This window comes from Chelonoidis abingdonii, chromosome 14 (assembly GCF_003597395.2).
Source record: "Chelonoidis abingdonii isolate Lonesome George chromosome 14, CheloAbing_2.0, whole genome shotgun sequence".
NCBI lineage: Eukaryota > Metazoa > Chordata > Testudines > Testudinidae > Chelonoidis > Chelonoidis abingdonii.
This window is the reverse complement of record NC_133782.1, coordinates 27,795,929-27,813,506: the sequence shown is the minus strand read 5'-3', so window position 1 is coordinate 27,813,506 and position 17,578 is coordinate 27,795,929. Positions and strand designations below refer to the sequence as shown.

At 45.2% G+C, this 17,578-nt stretch overlaps 1 long non-coding RNA gene across 7 annotated transcripts; it reads right to left on the bottom strand.

The window, feature by feature from the left end:
* Window positions 1–300: 300 nt before the first annotated feature.
* Window positions 301–15,590, bottom strand: LOC116827316 (uncharacterized). 7 transcript variants are annotated; one of them, XR_012656998.1, is made up of 5 exons: window positions 15,308–15,590; window positions 11,610–11,825; window positions 7,428–7,542; window positions 4,817–5,053; window positions 301–1,334 (listed from the first exon to the last, which is right to left on the bottom strand). It is a non-coding gene; the product is annotated as an uncharacterized LOC116827316 (long non-coding RNA). The 7 variants fall into 7 exon arrangements; XR_012657000.1 differs by having other exon boundaries at window positions 301–1,331; XR_004374271.2 differs by lacking the exon at window positions 301–1,334 and adding an exon at window positions 2,326–2,354.
* Between the last annotated feature and the right edge of the window lie 1,988 nt (window positions 15,591–17,578).

Genomic DNA, 17,578 nt, shown 5'->3' with positions numbered 1-17,578 from the left:
GAATAAAATGTCTACGGATGGTGAAATTCATCCCTGTGCAGAGGGCCATCATGAGGTCTATGCAGCACTTAAGTACCACTTTCTTGAATACTATCTTGAGTGCACAGACTTTGTGCTGGCCCTTGGCCCAGGGTGAATTTAATTGGAGCGCTCAGTGCAAGAAGGAGGTGATTGGTATTTGCAGTCATACCAACCTCAAACATTCAAACATCATGAGTCCATCTCCAAAAAAATTTGTAAGATTTAAAAATAAAAAAAACCCTACATTTTATTTTCTTTGCTTTCTCTGCAACCACAAAAGGCCGGAAATGTATTTTATTTTTAAATGAAGATTGACATTCTCACAAAATAACCTAACTCCAAGAGATGGGGATGCACGAAAACCACCAGATATCTTGGGAAACTTGTGTGAGTTGGCAACACTGTGGTACCCAAGCTCATTATTCAAGCTTTATGCAAGTGAAGAGGAGCAGGGCTAAGGGAATAGTTCATGCCTTTCTTCCTCAGGCGCTAGACAGGACAGTGCTGGAAATGTGTCCTTCATTTTCAGTGGAGAATGTTGATACTGTGTCATCATGATGATGACAATCAGACAAAGAGCTGCAAGATTTTTGTCTTGTTGAAATCCAGCTTCCTTTTTATTTCCATGGCAATACAGGAAAACTTTTGATCACTCACTGAGACATTTCAATATGCATCAACAACGCTTTTGCCAGGGCGACAGCCAACTGACAGCTACGTTAGTAAGTTTGATTGGAACCTTCTGTTTTTTTTTTTCTGTTCCATCGCAAATCATGCAGCCTGAGGAAGTTGGGGCAGGGTGGGGGAGAAGAAATCCTAGTTAAGGCAGTTCAAGTGAAATGTCAGTAGTTGAGAGAATATGTTTAATTCTTACTAAATTCACATCAGCATCTTTAGCTGACTGCAAGGCAAGGAAGTCCAAACCCTTTGAGGTAGTGAGTTCTAAAATAATTCACTGCTGCAGCACTCTGATGTCAAAAATTATTACTCATAAATATTTCTACTCATCTGTCTCGGTAACAGCTCCCTCACTCCCTTGTTCTTGCTCTCTGGAGTAGGAACAATCTTTTGAGTACTCGTTTGTACAGCTCCTAGCACAATGGGGCCCTAATCCTTGTTCCAGGTCTCCAGGAGAAATATAAATAATAACAATAATGACCCAGCTCAAGTGGTATGCAGAATGGACATAGTTTCCTTCATTCCTGTTGGGCCCAGTCTACTGATAGAAACGGACATTCTTGACCGCCATGTCTCTGGCAAAGGTTTCTCCCCGAATGGCCTGCAAAAAGACCACCCCTTTCTGGGGCAAGCTGCTGGACAAAGAGGGGAAATACACTATGATATTTCTGTATGTTGAAGAGGGTGTAATAAAAAAATAAAATAAAAAAATAACTAATGAGTGTTTCCAACTCCTTTTATCCAAGTTATGTTACCAACATTGATTAAGTTTCACAAGACCTTCTGAGGTATCTAAATGTTCTCATCTCCAGACTACAGATGGAGAAACTCAGGCAGCCATAAGTAAAATGAGCAATAATGTTAAAGCCAGGGACAGAACCCAGGAGTTCTAGCCCTCTGTTTGCCAGCCTAACCCATAGAAAGGACTTCCTCCATACCTGTTTACCACCCTCACAACTTTTGTACAGTTTTCTAGGCAGCAGTAGAGCCAAAGGTGCTGGTTAGTATTCCTCATGCCCATGGAGCATCGTCTCAGTCATGACAGTAATGGAAATACAAAGGGAACAGTGGTTTTTGTTAGCAAAAGCCCGTAAATGTCCTGAATTGGAGCAGTTTGAGTAAGCGCCTGTCACAAGGATGAGCTTCTTGTTCTTTGTCAGATTAAATAGCCTGCCACAATACTCCTGGGTGACGTCTTCATTGGTTTCTTCAGACAGAGATCCCACTAATTGTTAACACACTAGTAAGTGCATTCCAGTTCGCTCAACTGGAAGAAAGCCTCAACCTGTCCTCCCCATTACGTAGCAGCTGTGACAATGCTTGAAGGCTGGACTGACAGGTCTCTAACTCAGATACACATTCATGTCAGCTCTTGTAACGTTTGCACACCAGGGGACCTTTCTTTATGCAGATGATTCTTTATGGACAGGGGTGGCTCCAGGCCCCAGCACGCCAAGCATGTGCTTGAGGTGACATGCCACGGGGAGCGCTCTGCCGGTCGCTGGGAGGGCAGCAGGCGGTTCCGGGAGATCCACTGGAGCCACGGGACTGGCGACTGGCAGAGCGTCCCCCCGTGGCGTGCCACCATGCTTGGGGTGGCAAAAAGGCTAGAGCTGCCCCTGTTTATGGACATGCATCCTCTTGCTTGCAGACTCCTGCCAATATAAGGAGAATGTATTTTATTCACCAATTATGACTTCTTTCTTCTCCCTTCCTTGTACTGTCCTGTCACTGAAAATTCAGTAAATGCAATAGGCTAATTTAAAAAAATAAGATGCAGCTGCAAACTATGTGCATGCATACATATAGTTAATTGTACACATATAACATAAATATCTGCATACTCACATTCACAAGCATGTGGATGTATGTGTAGTTCCTTGTTTGTGCGCATAAGTGAGCATATTTTCTGGGTGCCATTTAGGTCCTGATCTATGAAAAGGCAAGGCTCACAGCTAGATTTTCAAATGAGTTGGGTATGAAAACTCATACACAATTGCCTAACTTGCATGCACGCTTTCTCCAGTTATGTGCACAATTCAAGGAGCTACATAGAGAAAATGATCCTCGTTGTCTATTTGCTTTAGCAGCTATCTGACTTGACTTAATCACTCATGCAAACTAGCCATGCAGTTGCATTTATATTTTGAACGTGCACGTATATGCCTGACTCATTTGAAAATCTAGCACTCAAAGACTGTCGGAGACACTGGCATTGTTCTGTAGGGAGTGGAACAAGCACCTCCTACAGACAGGCCATATCTACCCTATGGAGACTATAGCAACATAGCTACAATGGTATAGCTACGCCAATATAACTCTCTAGTGTAGACACAGCCTATGCCACTGGAAGGGGTTTTTCTGTCACTGTAGAAGCACCACCTCCTGAATGATGGTAACTGGGATGATAGAAGCATTCTTCCATTGACCTAGCTGTGTCCACTCTGGGCGTTAGGTTGGCACAGCTGTGGTGATCACAGATGTGGATTGTTCACACTTCTGAGGGTTGTAGCAATACTACATTTTAAGTGTAGACGAAGTGAGATTCACTTCTCTGAATGCTGGAGGGATGGGTCAAATTAAATAGGACTGATTTGAATGAATCAGCTCAAACAAAAACTTTGAGGCTCTGTTAAGCTAACCACTGGCAGGTATGCCTATCTCTATGTTAAACAGAACCAGGCTGTGCCACCCTGTAGGACTGAGCTCATTAATTTAATCCTGCAGTTTGGTCCCCACTCCAGCAGTTTTACATGGAGGTTTGAGCTTGACTCTAAAGGGGAACCCCATAGATAGCCTTTCCAAGTGCCGCCTCTTCCAAACTAAGCCCATAGTCATGGGGTGTGGGGGTAGGAATTTGCTGTGAATGGGGGAGTGGAGGGCTAGAAGGAAGAGTGATGGGAGCTACTGATACCCAGTTCAGGTGGGGTGGGGGACCCATCTCTGTGCTGTGAGGAGGGGTCCCAATAGCTCCTATCTGATCTCTGGTGCCACAGAAGCTGCTGCAGCCCAAGGGTCCCACTCTAGTCTCTGACCCTCTTCTGATTGCAAGCTTGCTAGCCGCTCACTGCTCCCCCAGTTCCACCGCACCTGCCTGGACCTACATCCTCTTAACTCAGATGCCCTCTTATCTTATCTACAGAGAGGTTCGAGGTTTGTTTGCTGGAAAAGAAACAGCTATGGGAGAAGATCAAGGGAAGCCACCTGGGAGATGGAGAGTCACCAGCTTAAGAGCTGGTTGTGATAAACCTCAGCACATGTTCTCCAAACACTCTTAAGCAAGGATTGAATTTCATGAATGAACTCAAAGATCCATTGCAGTGGATTTAGGGTGAATATTTCACTCCATCCAATTTCCTTACCTCTGCCCCCAAACTTTAGAGTTTTAGCTAGAATGGGACATGAACCCAAACCACCTCTGGGTTTGGTCATGCAAAACCAACTGGTTTTGCCCCTTCCCAGAAAATATCTCAACACCAACACAGCAATGCTCTCTGCAGCAGTGTTTTAGAAAATGGTACAACCATTGTAAGAAGAGGGACTAGCTGGCTACAAGAAATGGTAGTGTGATACAACACCTCTCATCTCCTGAGAGAGCCAGTGAGAGCCAAGTGATAAAAGACAGTGATATGCACAGTTCGAGCAGAAAAAAGGAGGTACCCTTTAAGTCCAGTCCAGAATGGTAATGACTGAAAACAAAGTTTTCTTATATTCATATATATTTATATTGTATAGGGGGAGCTGACAGCACCACCTAATGTTGTGGTTGTTTGACACTTTCCATCAAAAGACCCTGTTTTCAGTTGCTTATAGTCTTGACAAGTGTGCACTAAATTAGGCCACACAATGAGAATAAAACAATACTGAATAGCTGCTCACGATCAGCGAGTCTCAGCCATCCTGCAAATGAGGCAGGGGGCCTGTGGAAAAAAATAGTATGTGATCATGTAATTAAAAACTGTATCCTAATGCATACACACAAGGGCAACCTTAAGTCTGGTGTTTCCTAACTTTTGAGTGCTTCCCTTGGAAACTGAACATTCTTTTTTTTTTTTTTGAAATTGCTATATACCCAGTGCCCATACAATGTCCACTTGCTATACCAGCCTCCTTTTACCTTCGTGAGATGAAACCTCGGTGGTTTCAGACCAGTTCCTAGTGTCCGCAACACATAATTGGCAGTAATTAGTAACTCTGTACACCCGTCTCAGCATGAGACCAGCGACTAGATGGACATGGAGACCCCAGCACAATATTTCCCTGAAGAAGGGTCCTACTAGAGCAGTGTTGGGGCACACTGATGGTGGACAGCGTGGGAGAAGCCTTCAGCTCTGTTGCTCTTGATGTACCTGTTCTGTGGATAAATAGCACACATTAGTGTATTGAGCTCTCAGTGCAGCACGAAAACCCAGTGTATCCAATAAATCACTTGACATGCAAACGCCGATATAGCCTGCCAAGTCATTTTAACTCCAGTTGGTGGGCTTTATTTTTTTTTTATCTATATATTTGCACTATTAGAAAACATAACTTTATTTTTAAATACAGCTTCCATGTGTCACCACTTCACCAAGCACCAGGAGAGATGGCTGATGCTTGGCTCAGGGGGGAAGTGTGTATAACCAATTGGCATTGCAGGAGAGGAAACACGGCAATTGACTTTGGTCTGATTTTCCTCCTCCTTTAACATGTGTTGACAGGCAGAGGGCTGGGGGGAGCCAAGCGATGAAAGATAATGAAACACAGCTCAAGCACAAAAAGGGAGGTACCCCCTCTGTCCTGTCAGCAGCTTGTGGGGAGCAGCAATAGTTTTATTGTGTCTCACTGTGGTTGGCCTTTTTAATCCAGCGCCACTAGGACCCAGAGTGTAGAAAATTGTGTCTGCTGGTGCATATGTATTCTTTCTGCTCTAGATGCACAGAGATGGTGGAGTGCTGTGCTGGAGGAACGAGGACACAAGAGACCTAACAGGCAGGCAGGAGAAAAGGTGAGAGGGAATAACCAAAAGCAGCAGGAGCTGCAGGGAGAGAGAGATGGAGGAGCCTCTTATGTACCTCCCTAGCACCTCCAGGAGCCTGGACTGATTAACACCAGCTTCTCAGGGAGCTTCCTGTTTCCTGCTGCTTCCCTGAACCCAGTTGAGGAGAACAGGCAGTCAGCTGAAATAGTAGGAGCCAGTTAGGCCCTTAAGATACTGATATCTGCCCTCACTCAGGCCCTGCTACCAGCCAGCTTATTTGTCCCCTTCAGTTGAGTGTAGAGAGCCACTAGAGCTGGCACAGCACAGCAGTCATGAGTGAAAGAAGAAAACACCCCTCTGGGGCAGCATTCAGAAAAAGAATGAAAACAAAGGAAGCTTTTCTATCTAAGCAGGAAGTAGCTCTCCCGAGATACATAGTGTAACATTATTGACATAATCTGGGACCATATAGAACATGATTGCGACTGAAGTCCAGTGGTGGCACCGAATCTTGTATAAAGGGGGTCAAATGAGGTGTCAAAGACAAGGTTATGGTTTGCTGGTTATAATTATGGTGTCTATATGTGTGCACCATTTCTGTAGTTTAAGTTATGAATACTGGCTCTGTACTACTGTCTGTACTTCAAACTTATGCTATGCTTCTGGGTGACATCCCAGACAAGTTGGTGTTAGCTCTGCCTAGCCTGCTTGATGGTACTCTGGGGATCTGCCAGCCCCACTGATCAACTCCTTCCTCTCCCTCCATCAACTCCTCCTCCTCCTTCCTAATGCTTCCTGCATACCATGGAACAGCTGTTCAGCAGCATGCAGGAGGTGCTGGGAAGGAGGGAGAAGAGTGAGGATGGGGCAAGCTCGAGGGAGGGGGTGGAAAGAGGCAGGCAAGAAGAGGGGCAGGGGTGGAGTGAGGGCGGGAAGAAGTGGGGCAGTGGTAGGGCCTTGGGGGAAGGGGTGGAGTGGGGGCAGAGACTGGGAAGCGCGGGGAGCTTGGGGGTCCGTGAAAAAATTTAAATCAAAATGGAGGTTCTTGGGTTGTTAAAGTTTGAGAACCACTGCCCTATACATTTCCTCTACCTGCTCCCCATTGCTTCTTTCAGGTTTCCCCTCAGGCATTGCTAGCTCAGTGAATGTCATGACTTAACATAGGGCCTGTGGCTGCTCAGGGGAGTGGAAAGGGGATGGCTGGAAATACACAACAGGCTATATTGTGCTAATTTCATTGAACAATGCGCAACTGTTTTTGTAGGAGCAATATCTGAGAACAAATTTCAACAATTGCTTATGTGATGATTTTGTTAACAAAGCAAAGGACATGCACTGGGAAGCTTATTGATTCCATTGTTGGGCATAGTTTACTTCCTAGAATTCCGAGTTAATGATGGGCCAGGACCGAAATACCAATTTACCTAACAGCTGGCTGTATAATGCAGCCATTCAGCATGAAGAGAAGTGCAGCTCACCTGTATGGGAAACTCAGATAATGGCCCTCAAAATGATAGTCCAGGATTTTATGGACAGTGTGGATTTTCTGATCTACATTCAGCTGCATTGACACACCAATGATGGGCTTGGTAGAGCAAGAAGGGCAGAGGATGCGAAGGTTCTTCGCTGTGCTGTGGACTTCCTCAACTGAGCCCCACCTTGCGTAATGACTCTGTGCAAACAACTGACATATGGCATGTTCCACAGATGGATCAGCAGCTGGACATAGAAATCTAGGAACATCTGGTGCATTGGTGCTTTAGGTGACCTGTTCTAAGTGGCCAGCAGCCAGATCTCTGGGGTATGTACCCTCATGGTTCTCCCCTGCAGTGAAACAGAGCAGTCCAGACAATGGCCAGCTGTTAACGCCCTTGTTCCTATAGCTGTTGAAGACAGGCAGTGGAAACAGAAGGGGGTTTGCTATGCAAGAGCATGTAATTATTTCAACTATCCCCATGTTGACTGGATACATGTCACCTCAGGACAGGATGCAGAGATAACATTTCTAGACACCATTAATGACTGCTTCTTGGAGTGCAAGTCCTGGAACCCAAAAGGAGAGAAGCAATTCTTGATTTAGTTCTAAGTAGTGCTCAGGGATCTGGTCCAAGAGGTGAATATAATGGAACCACTTGGTAATAGTGACCATACTGTAATTACATTTAACCTCCTTGTGTGTGGGTGGGTGGTGGTGGTGGGGATACCAAGGAAACACACCACAGTAGCATTTTAACTTCAAAAAGGTGAACTACACAAAAATGAGGAAGCTAGTTAAATGGAAATTAAAAGGAACAGTCACAAGAGTGAAATGCCTGCAAGCCTCATGGAGTCTATTTAAAAACACCATGATAGAGGCTCAGACTTAATATATCCCCAATTAAAAAAAAATAAACAGTAAGAAAACTAAAACAAATGCCACATGGCTAAAAAGCAGAGTAAAAGGGGTGGTTGGAGGCAAAAAGGCACCCTTTAAAAAATGGAAGTCAAATCCTACTAAGAAAAATAGAAAGTAATAAACTCTGGCAAGTCAAATGTAAAAGCATAATTAGGCAGGCCAAGAAAGAATTTGAACAATAACTAGCTAAAGACACAACAACCAACACGATTTTTTAAAATATATCAGAAGCAGGAAGCCTGCTAAACAATCAGTGGGGCCACTGGATGATTAAGGTGCTAAGGGATCCACCTACAGTATGCCCAGAGCTAGCCAAATTTATTTCATTTGTGATCTGGGCAAGATTTGAACTAATTTCCACTAGCCTTTCATCCCTGTGTGCACTGCAACAGCCCATCAGCCAGCCAGCCAGCCCCCTCCCCACTCTGCGTGCCGTCTTCTGATGCTGTGGTAATTTCAGCCTTAATGTATTAAAAATATAATTTTTCATGAGCCATTTCCCAGCTGTCATTGTGATCCTATCACAGCAGGAGGCTCAGCAGTGTAATCACATCTCGGCTGCCTCTCAACATGAGGCCAGGAGAGTTGCAGCCGCTTAGCTTTATTATGTTGAGCATTTGGACTAAGTTATTTAAAGCTTGTGTGAGGTGGCCTCTGATTAGAGAGCTGCTTCGGCTTTTGATCTAGAAAACGATGTTATCATGCTAAAGGTCTCCCAACTGAGTCTGAATTACCCAGCCATATTCTTCACATTACTGTTGATTACAGAATAGGCCCAAGGCCTGGAGATACCCGGAACCAGCTCTGAACTGGAGCTTCCCACGGCCAAGGGAGGCAATTTGAGCTCATCTGGAAGAGGGGTACATGATCATGGGCAGTGGGTAGAAGAGACTGGGAAGGCTAAGCCTCCCCAAATGAGGCAAGAAACGCCAGATGTGGCACACCTCCCTTGGAGGCGCACCAGCCGGTCCCCTTTGAAGTGCTGCTGCTGAAAGCACCCGATAAGCAGGGTGGGGGAGGGAGGGGCACCGGCTCCTGGACCGTGGCTCTGCTCTTGCTCTGCCCTAAGGCCTTGCCCCCACTCAGCCTCTTCCCTCGTGGTCCGGCCAGTGCTGCTCCTCCTCCCCATAGCCCCTGAGCCCACCACTCACCCCTCTCTGCTCTCACTCTGCCCATTGCTTGCCCTTAAAGCAGGAGGGGGCAGAAAGGAGTGAGCAGTGGGGACTCAGGGGAGGGGGTGGAGAGGTGCAAGTGGTGGGTCAAGAGGACCTGGAGGAAAAGACAGAATGGGGGCAGGGCCTTGGGGGAAGAGGCCGAGTGGGACTGGGGCCTCAGGGCAGAGCAGGAGTGGAGCGCAGGCAGGGCTTTGGGGGAGGAAGTTGAGTGGGGGCAGGGCCCCACAACCATTTCTAGGGAGCTTCCGGTGCTCGCGCTCAGCCTTCCCAAACACAAGAGTCACGCACCGCCTTTGTATGTGATCATGTCTAATATCAATTATTAATTAAAAGCCCCAACATAAGTTATGATTCCATTGTACTAGGTATTGCACACACGTAGAATTGGATACAGTCCCTCTACCTTGGAGACCTTACAATCCAAAGCCACACCAACAGATGACCACCACCATTCCTCAGGCTCATCTCCAGACCCAGCTCTTCATTTCCCCTTTGATGTATAACTTTGCAGTGTCTCCGTCTATGACCACCCAGAAGGCTCTGCTTCCTACCAATCCACAGGCAGCGTCTTGAAGGAGGGATGGAGTGAGATTGTAGGGGATGGCGCTAGAGAATTTTGGCCTGGGAGGGAGCCTCAGATTTTGGTTAACTACACATACATATCCCAGCTGGGCTTTTCCTGAGCTATCACTAACTTTTGCTTAGGAGATACCATTACTTGAGCAATACCAATAGCACAAGCACAAGCAGCACTTAGATACTGTGATGAATGGCACTTTAGATTTAATGCCATAGATAGAAAGATAGACACATATAGATGGGAGACATATCAGGATAGATGGACAGAAAAATAGATTTTCCATTTGTGAGCTGCTTTTCACTTGTGTATTGCTGAGTATACATTTTTTTTATATGGAAGCCACCTGAAGTTCAGCAGAAATCTAATATATCTGACTATCTAATCTATCTATCTAATCTATCCATCTAATCTAGCTTGGCACATTTCCTAGAACAGCCAGATTCTGCGTTCACCTGATCTCCCTTGGAAGTTCGGATCAGAGAATGTTTTGTGCCCAGCTCTCAGGTGCATTGACCCAGAGGAGCACAGCTGTTATGAGTGACTTAGATCAGAATTCAGTCTTTAATTTAGATCGGGCTTGACGTGGATCAAGTCCTGAGGTCCCTTCTCCGTTTTCTCAGAATTCACTGGGAGTTTGACTTGAAAAAGGACTGAGTAAAAAAAGGACTTGAGATTTGCCCCCTTAAGTATACGGATATGAAGAGCTGGTTCTGAGAGGTGCTGAATGCTGAGCAAGCACCTGCAGGTCCTACAGTAAACCCCCTTTCAGGGCTGGAGTGGCTCAGTTACCCACATGTAACCAAGAGAAGCCTGGGAAAGACAATGGGGGAAGAGAGGAACTGAACATGTGCAGTGTCTTCCTTACTGTCACATGGGGAGTGGGGCTCCTTGCAGGCTAAATGGGCCAGGTGGCCTGAAAATAGTGTCACCTTCCCCTGACAGGCCTGGCCAAGGAGAATCATGCTAAAGATAACTCCCTCCAGCTGCAGCTGGCAATTGGGAGGAGACAGCCCTCAGCAGGACCCACAAGTCAGAATCAGTATGATGGAAACTGTTCCCATGCCTCTTGCATGCCCCTGCTAGAGCTACACGGGATTTACTGCAGACTGAGGGAGGGAATGACCCCTCCCACCATGCCCTCAGCAGAGAGGAGTAAGAAGACACATTAAGAGAACGAAAATGGGTTACACAAGTTCTCTCTCCCCTAGGCAGCTCCACGACTGACAGCTGCAGGGGGCATGGATCCCACCCTTTCCCCTTCTGATGCATCAAACAGACCACAGTCAGCACGGATGATCCCAATGCCTGCCTCCCAGGGGCTTAGACAACCTTACTGACATCAAGATGTGACTGGGAGCTCTTCAAAGTAGGGATCTCGTTGTCACACCTGTGCATAAACCACCTCACCCAGCACTGGTTGTATAATCTTAGGAGCTGAAAACTGGTGGGAGCAGCTCACAATATGTCACTGCTCTTGAATTTAAACTGTAAATCCTCGCTTTGATCAAATCTCACCACCAGTTCTAGCCTACCCTTAATGCAGGGCCAAACCCCAACACTGCCTCCTTTGCCCATCTCTACTTCTAGCACAGTTTAATAAGCTTAGAGAGGATCTGCTTAAATGTGTTAGGCCAGGTTAGTCTCTGGTGTCACACTACTGACTCCAATGGAGTTACACCGGGAATGAATCAGGGTTGCTAGTCAACTTAAACCGAAATTAGCCAAAGTCTTTGGAAAGCGTCGGTGTCGGAGGGTTTTGTTCTAACTGCACGGCCAATGAAAACACTGCATAAACCCCACCTTCATGGAAAATGTGATGCTCCCCCTCCAATTGATTTGAATCTCCCCCTAGATTCAAAGGCAAAGGCTTCCATCCATCGTAACTATTAATGCTTCTCTTTACATCATAAGGAATGGCGAATTGGAGCCTCTAGGGCAGAGCTTCTTGCTGGTCGCTTACTGACAGCTGGCTCATTACATGGTGCTGGCACCTCCTCCTTATTCCCAGCTGCTAAACTGCATGAAAAGACTGCTAATAATACAAGGAATACTCACCTAATATTACTTCTCCATGGCAACACAGGCTGCAGTTGTTATCATGACCTGCATTTTTATTACCGTAATGGCTAAAGAACCCAGGTGAAACCAAGGCGCTGCAGTGCTCAGTGCCGTACACACACAGTGTGTGAAAGAGTTGACATTACAATCTGAATAGAGATGATGGATAAAGGGTGTAAGGTGAATCAGAGGCAGAGAGAGGGGCAGTGACTGGCCCTAGGTCACCCAGCCAGCCAGTGGCAGAGCCAGAACTGATTCCCAGCTCTCCTGATTCCCAGTTCAAGGTTTTATCTGCTGGATCTGCTACCTCAGGCCTGGTTTGTGATTGCAAATGACAGGGTAAGTGTCCATGAGACAATCTCTCTATTAAAATGTGGCCCATGCTTGTGACATCAGTCTCCTGGTAGCTGCTGATTTCCAGCTCGGCTTGCTTCTGCACAATGGCTGCAAGTGATGGGAAGTGGCTGTTTGCCAAGCCAACTCCTGCTCTCTCTGAATGACTCTGTGCTCCTTAGGCCCAGTGCACATTTAAAGTCAGGTCGGTGCTATGTCAGTCAGGGATGTGAAAAATCCACATCTCGTACAGACCTAGCTATGCCGACCGAACACCCCGTGTAGAAGCATCTGTGCCAATGGAAGAATGCTACCATTGCTTGGGGAGATGGTGATCCTACACCGATAGAAAAGCCCTTCCATCACTGTAGGCTGTACCTACTCTATGGGGTTATGCCAACAAAGTTACGGCAACATAGCTATGACGGTGTAGTCTCCAGAATGTAGACATACCCTTGGACAAGCCAGCTCTGCTGACTAGGTGTAAATGGAAAACAAACACACAGCATTTAGTAATAGTTTCCGCCTTGCTCTGGACCTACTGCCAGCAATGCTACAGATGGGTGCAGGAGACAAAGTGGGTAAGTCTCATTCACTCTTTGGCATGTACTTCCGCACCAGATCTGGACTGGTCACAGAGCTTGTTTACACACACCAGCTGTGTTACTCATAAGATTCTTTAGCTCTGCCAGTATGGCTGAGGTTAGCTCAAATAAGGTATTTTGTACACAGTGCCACCTTATGGCTGAACAATATAATGCAGTTTAACATTCTGTTCCGTCTCCCGTTTAAGTTCTATTTTCCTACCATTTTTAATACATTTATACTCTCACACTGTCTTTGAAGTTCAGTTGGTATCAGTCTGTTAAGTGTGGAATTATACTGGTTTCCTAATTACATGGCCCTAACATGTAATGACTTGGTCATGCGGCTGTCCGTTAATTGCAGTGACTGGTTGCAGTTGGTTTAGAACCCTTGAGTCTTCTCGTTCTGCATCTGCCATCTGTAAAGTCTGCACTGTTGATTGTTCTTTCAGAGGAACAAAGTGTAGATGTTGACAGCTTCTGTTAAACTCTCCACTGTTGGTCTCGATCATATATAAACATATGATCTGAGCACTGATTCTATTTCTTTACAGCAGCTGGAGGTGTCCATCCTTTTTCTCCATCCAGTTTGACGCAAACATGGTCACCAGGTTCTAATCCCAGCAGTTCTCTAGCTGAGTGGTGTCTACGGTAAATGCGTTCCTAAGCTCTTTTAGCTTTTTTATCTGATTTGGCTACTCTCTTAATGTGTGACCACTTTGGAAATCGGTTCTTTTCTAAAGATGGAACAGTAGTTCTGAATTGTCTTCCCTTCAGGAGTTGTAGGTGCTAGATTTAGTCTAGCACCTACTGTTGGTGTTGATCTGTAACTCAGAAGAGCAACCAATGGATCTTCCTGCTGTAGGATTTTTTGGCTGTCTGTACAGCACTCTCAGCCTCTCCATTCGTTTGCTGGTAATGTCGGCTGCTATTTCATCAGAATGACAAATTCTGCTGCCGTGAATTGTGGCCTGTTGTCTGTCACTGGTTTTCTGGAACATTGAAATAAGCACAAGTGCACTTCGGTTTCTCAGTAACACTGTGATATGTTATGTCTTTCAAGTAAATTATTTCTATAAACCTGAAAAAATAATCCACGACAACAAGGAAATGATGTCTTGTGAATTTGCATCAATCTGCAGCTAGTCTCTTCCAAGGTCTTCCTGGTGGACGTGTTTCTGCACTGTATGGTTCAATGTGATCTCTTAAGTTGATTTGTACTGTGCTGTATTTACATTAAGTACGCCATTGAGTTCTTACATCAGTCTCGCTAGGACCATCATGACTGACACAATGTGACTGAGAAGTTGTTGGTCATCTTTTGATCCCCTCTGCTCTGAATCCAAAGCTTTTGCCTTTGTAAATCGTTTCTTTGGTGCAGTTCAGAATCTCTCCAGGGCTAGTCAGAGCTGTGTCAGGTGTGGGAAGGGCTGATGGTGATTTTCCCTTCGGAGATGACTGTGATGTCAGCTCCTGAGTCTCTAGCCTGATCGTGAATCTTCGCTTTCTCTCTCCAGGCAGGCTCTAGGTCATCACAAGTGATAGATCCCAGGAACAATGGCTGTATAACACGAGTCAATTCCCTGAGTGCTTGGGTGCAGTCAACAGTTGCAAAATGTCCATATTTCATGCAAGTATTACATCGTGTGCCTCTGGCTGGACACATATTATCTCTTCGATTATGACTTTTTCCATCCCTTGTGCATGTAGGCTGAAATTTGCCTCTCTTAGCCTGGGAGTTCTCTCTCCTTGCCTCCGGGGTTTAATGATAATGACTTGTAACACTCAAGTGTCTGTTTACAGTTTCTAAGCTACTTTCAGGTTTTTCAAGTTGCTCTAGGTTTTGCTGAGTCACCAGTTCAGGCTGCTTTGCTTCCTGTATAGCTGTGGCTAAGTTTAAGGTTATATCTACACTACACAGCTTTTAGCGACATGGCTGTGCCGCTACAGCCATGCCGCTAAAAGTCATGCAGTGTAGCTGCTGTTTGTCGGCTCTCCTGCTGACAAAATTTTCCACCCCGAATGAGTGGCGTTTGTGTTGTCGGCAGGAGAGCGCTCCTGCTGACAACGCGCTGTTCACACTGGCACTTGTCGCAGCAAAAGTTTTGTCTTTTTTGGGGGGGTGGGGTGGTTAACACCTCTGATAGACAAAAGTTTTGTCGTTCAATTGCCAGTGCAGACATAGTCTGAGTCTGTCTTCAAAGATAGCTGCTGTGCAAAGGTTTTATCTGTTCATCAATAACCAGCTTGTTTCTGATATTCTCATGTTTTGCATTCTCCCAAATCATAATTTTCAGCCAATGTATGCAGAGCTTTTATAAAACATTCAACATTTTCCTCTAGTTCTTGGTTTCTCTGGTGAAAACATGCTCTTTCATAAACGACATTTCTCTGAAGTATGAAGTATGCATCAAACATAGGCAGAACCCTTTCCTAGCCATCTTTGTGACTATCTTCAGTAAAGTCAAAGGATTTAAAGATATGCTCTGCTTGCTTCCCCATAGCATAAATTAAAGAAGATACCCGTATAGCTCAAGTTTCTTTGTGGAACTTGGTGGCAATGCAAAATCTTGTTTCCAGTCTGTCCATTGTGAATATTTCTCAATACTGAAGTTCTCTGGGATATTGAAGAGTGGCATGAAGAGGAGATCCTGCAACATTTGTTGTTTTATTCCTCCTGTCTGCAAACTTTCTTGGAATTTTCCTTCTGTTTCTGTTCTTAGTTTAGTCCTGACACCATATCCTGTATTTCTGGACCAGATATGAACTGGTCACAGATCTTGCTCATACACACCAAATGTGTTTATCAAAAGATCCTTTAATGCTCTGCCAGGCATGGCTCAGGTTAGCATGTCACTCACAGTGCCACCAAGAGGGTTCCCAGAGCAGTTACAGGAGTCCTAGAGGAGGGGAAAGAACTGAGGGTACATCTGGGGTGTGATTCCCACTCAAGCAGAGATACTTTCACTAGCTTTCACTGAGCTACTGTGCCAAAAATAGAAGGTAGGTGCTCCAGCATGTGCTGCAGAAAGGGGGCTAGCCACACCAAGTATTTGCCCATCCAAGATCCTATGTACATATGCCATGACAATACTCTATTTTTAACATGCTAGCTAGATTAGAGCAAGCACAAGTATGTCTACTTGAGCTGGGAATCACACCTCCATCTCGAAGTGTAGACATACCCTGAATTCTATCCTCACACATCCATACTGGCATACCGACCTGGAGAGGCCAAGAACATTGTCTCATCGCATTCATTATCCACTGAGACTCTTCCTCCCTTCAGGATACAGGAGGCCTGGAAATTAAAGAATAAGCAGCAATGCATCTATAGGGATAGTCTATCCTGCCATATCCACAGCTGGGCCACCCTGCCCCCATATCAGCAAACAAGGGCTGCTCCTGTACATTCTAATCACCTCAATCTCCTCTAAAACCACCAATCAAGAGCAAAATTAAAGATTTATTTTCTATCCACTCGAAGCAAGATGAATGGATCTAATATTTTGGCTAGAAATAGATGCCTTTGTCAAGCAGCTGCAACAAAACCTGCTGAGGCATTGGGTACCAGTAGAGAAACAATAAAGAAAACAGTAAAAGAAACATCTCCGTGCCTGCACCTCTCTCTCCCTCTCATGTCTCTAAAAAGTTCAGAGTCCTTTAAGCTAAACAAATTCAAACTGGAAATAAGATGTAAATAGTCAACTGTGAGGGTAATTATCCACTGGGACAACTTACTAAGGGTCATGGTGGATTCTCTATCACTGGTAATTTTTAAATGAAGACTGGATGTGTTGCTAAAAGATCTGTTCTACTCTGGGCAGGAATTATGTCGGGGAAGTTTTATGCCCTCTGTTACACAGGAGGTCAGACTAGATAATCACAGTGTTCCCAGTTGGCCTTAAAATTGATGAATCTATTAATACGACAACATTTATGACCTCTAATGTACCCACTTAACTCTTTCTCCCGCTTTACTAAGTGACAGGCAGCACAAGAAAATGTGCTTGGAAACATGCCCCTATGTGTACCTGTAAGAGGGGTTCCTTGAGAATAAGTATTGAAAGATCAGATATGGAGTGAGATCGCTTTGTGGAAAGTGTTTGCTGACCTGAGATAATGGTGTTTGTCTTTTATCATTTTTCTGTGGGTGAGTTCATTCGAGAGCAGAGTGATTGTCTGGTTTCACCTACATTGTTGTTACTGGGACATTTAGTGCACTGGATGAGATACACCACATGTTGTGATAGGTATGTGTAGGACCCACAAATCTTGAAAGGTGTGTTGTTGGGGTATTGATCATTGTAGCAGTGGAGATGCATCTGCAGGTTTTCCAGCTGTTGTTCTGGCAGAGTCTGGTGCTGCTTTGAGTTGGTGAGGGAGCTTGCTTCTGATGATCAACTTGGCGAGGTTTGGGGGTTGTTTGAAGGCTAGAAGAGGGCAGTCAGGAACAATAGCTTTCAGGACATAGTCCTATAGAGTTTGGGTTGTAATAGTTTAATAAGTTCTAATGCAGGGTGGTAGGTGTTTGGTCAGTGGGTTTCTTTCTCCTGTGTCGAAGCAGGTTTTCCCAGGGTATTTGGGTGGCCCTTTCCTTGATGTGATCTACTTCTTTGATGGAGTGTCCTTGTTTAGTGAAGGTGGTTTTAAGTGTGTTTAGATGTGTATTCCAGACTTTCTCTTCAGAGCAAATTCTGTGGTAGCTGAGTGCCTGGCTGTAGATAACAGCTGTGGAAGCAGGGAAAGAAAGAGAGGGTTTAAGTGCAGCCATTTATTTGGTGTGTCTGGATA